At 35.3% G+C, this 2934-nt stretch overlaps 1 long non-coding RNA gene across 1 annotated transcript in view; it reads left to right on the top strand.

Moving 5' to 3' along the window:
• LOC106939908 (uncharacterized) overlaps positions 1–1855 on the top strand; it is a 13018-nt gene extending 11163 nt beyond the window's left edge. Inside the window, exon 3 of the long non-coding RNA XR_001422946.1 lies at positions 276–1855. This is a non-coding gene — a long non-coding RNA (uncharacterized LOC106939908). The remainder of the gene's footprint in view (positions 1–275) is intronic.
• The last annotated feature ends 1079 nt before the right edge of the window (positions 1856–2934 follow it).

The following is a 2934-nucleotide window of genomic DNA, read 5'->3' as shown; positions in this document are numbered from 1 at the left end:
CCCCCCCAGTTAATCACTCACCCCCACCCAGTGTACAAAGGTGCACCACAAAAATAAAAAAAAAAAAAAAAAAAAAAAAAAAAAAAAAAAAAAAAAATTCAGATACATAAAACTTTCGCTGTCCTAGCATTCGACAGATAATCTCTGGGGGGTAAAAAAAAAAAAGAAAAAAAGATCAATCTCCTCTACCTCCTGGCATTCTGCAGAATTTCTCCGCTCAGTCAGAGCCAACAAATGAGAGGCAGCATTAATCAGCTAATCATGCTCTTAGGAAGTTTTGATTTAGTAACTCGGGATTGTTTATTTTGATGTAACCTGCATTTGACTTTGAATGTTTCCTTTTTTTCTTGACTTTATTTGATATAAAGAGTGCTGTGAGATTTATTTGATTCGTGTATAATTTATTAATATATTTACAAATTTGTTTATATTTACTGTTAAATAGTATTTCACTGATTTCAGGTTTATCAATTGTCCTTTTGACTGAATAGCTGCTGTATTGTGCCTGCAAATATTTTGCATGTTTTATGTCTAAAATAGGTGAATTTATTGCCAGATCATTTTTCCTATATGTCAGATCACATTGTATCATTTATACCTAAAGCGAAAAATTAACAGCCAATCCAGGCGATCGGCAGTGATCGGTGATCGGCCTCATGGATGATTGGAATAGGCAGCAAAAAAAACCTGATCGGAGCATCCCTACTTCAAACAGAACATATTTTGTGATATGGCAAAGTTTATGACAAACATTGAGGTTTGCCTTATTACTAAAAATATCAAAAATATAGTAAATGTTTGCCATACATCCTTTCATACAACTGGAAGGAAGTATGAATCCTTCCAGTTTCATACATTTTCATAATGATAATGTGCACCACATTCTGTATTAATTTTATTCTTTTGGTCAAAAATTTGGGAGAACAAAGTGTCTTCAGGCCATCCTTATAAATAATAATAAAAAATTACAAGTTTCTTTAAAAAGATGTAAAGTTGACTTGTGACTCCTCTAAAATAACGCTAGTATTTTGATACAGGAAATTGCAGGCAATGCCATCACTACACGTGAAGGATAGAGTTAGGAAAGAGGTTGTTGCTGGGCAGCCAAAAAGGTATCCAGGGAAAAGTTCTAAACTCCATTGCTTATTTGAAAGCAGAAAAATCAGCCAAGGTATCAGAGGAAAATCCTTATTTTAGTACCAGAAAGAAGGAAAAATGACAGCTGCTAAGGAGAGTGTTTAAGACAGGAAGGGCACAGTGTTTGTACCTGGTTCTTCCTTTCACTAAATGGTTCATCTCTAGAATCTGAATGTTTCCTCCAACTTCATTGCAGCACACATGGACAGCATAGATAAACAGATGCGTCCTTCATAACACACACGTGAAGTTAGCCTCCATTTATCACTGACCCAAGTGATACTGGCTGAAAATACCCTGAATGGGCAAAGTAAGATGACTGAAAAGAACAACACAGAGGACTATTTATATCCAGAAATAGAAAATGACTGTTAGTGGCTCATAGTATATGAATAGGGTCAGAAGAGATCCCATTTTATTTGATTTTCTGTTATCTAAAATGTCCATTCATATGGTCAATGAATCAAATTTCAACATTTAAATGCAATTCTCCAGATTCATGATCAAATCTATGTACTGAGAACAAAAAATGAGCAAGTGGACAGGAGGTTTTTAAATCAGACATTTCATTACTTTATCCATCACCTGTTGCTTTAAGCACACCTTGAAAGTGGACACCCCACTGGACTTTATAAGTCATTTTCCTCATGACATGTAAAGGAGTCGGGTCACATTTTTTAATCAAAATGATCTCGGATATCAAACCATGCTCATCTGAGGATGAGGACTGAAGCCTCGGTTCCTCAGACACCACTGCAGCTGAAAAGATCAGGACGTAGCTCAGCAGTTATTAAGATTACATTTTTACTGTTAGTTTCATCATAAACAGAGCTTGCATAAATAACCTATCCCACAAATATGTGCAATAATTGCCTCATGTAGTTATAAATTCTAGCTATTAGGGATGCTCGTTTCAAGGCTTTACTTGATTGGCGATCACCGGTCATACACTTTTTCACAGAAATCAGTCGATTATGATCGGTGGACAAACAATTAGCACACAACTAATATATATAGCAAATTTGTTATAGGCCATGACAGCAATATATATTGTTGGCAAAAATTTGTTATAGGCCATGACAGCAATATTAAGAGCGGATATCAAAATCAGCCAAAATTTTCATAATCAGTGTACCCACTATAACTATAACTAAACAAAAGGGTGAAAATCTGCAGAGTCACTTCCCAATTTGATTCGGATGCAGACGGCTATGATCAGTTATAAATTAGGGCTAGACAATAAATCAATAACAATAGATATAGCAATAGACACATGACAAACATCAATAGATAATACATCTGATAGAATATTGAATATTCAGCAGAATATTCACTGAACTCCAATCCAGAACCGCACAGCATTCTGGGAGATGTAGGCGGAGGAAAGGCTTTAGCTGTTCAACCTCTCACAGCAAGCTACATCAGATAGAGGGCATCAACTAACTCATTCGTTCTTTGGTTACCTAGCAATAACCTTGGATTAACTTGAGCAGCAGCAGTAGCAGTTTTTGTCACCATGCCTCATAACAGATTAAAAACAAATCGCGTAACAAATCCGTTATGCGAAAACTGCGGATTAAACAGGAAGGATTACGCCACCAGTTTGGCAGTATTTCAGGTATCTGAAACAAAAAAAACTAATCAATAATTATCAGTATCAATTGATATGAAATGCTTGCATTGTGATATGTTTTTCCACCATATTGTCTAGTTCTATTATAAATCAACTTGACATTAAAGCTGAATGTTTTTTTCAAAACTGTTAGTCAGATTGTTTTTTTTTAGGTCTTCCCAATG

The sequence above is a fragment of the Poecilia latipinna genome, unplaced genomic scaffold, assembly GCF_001443285.1.
Source record: "Poecilia latipinna isolate Pla-1442-1.1 unplaced genomic scaffold, P_latipinna-1.0 Scaffold3024, whole genome shotgun sequence".
In the NCBI taxonomy this organism is placed as follows: domain Eukaryota; kingdom Metazoa; phylum Chordata; class Actinopteri; order Cyprinodontiformes; family Poeciliidae; genus Poecilia; species Poecilia latipinna.
The sequence above is the reverse complement of the archived record's forward strand: the minus strand, read 5'-3'. Positions and strand labels throughout refer to the sequence as shown.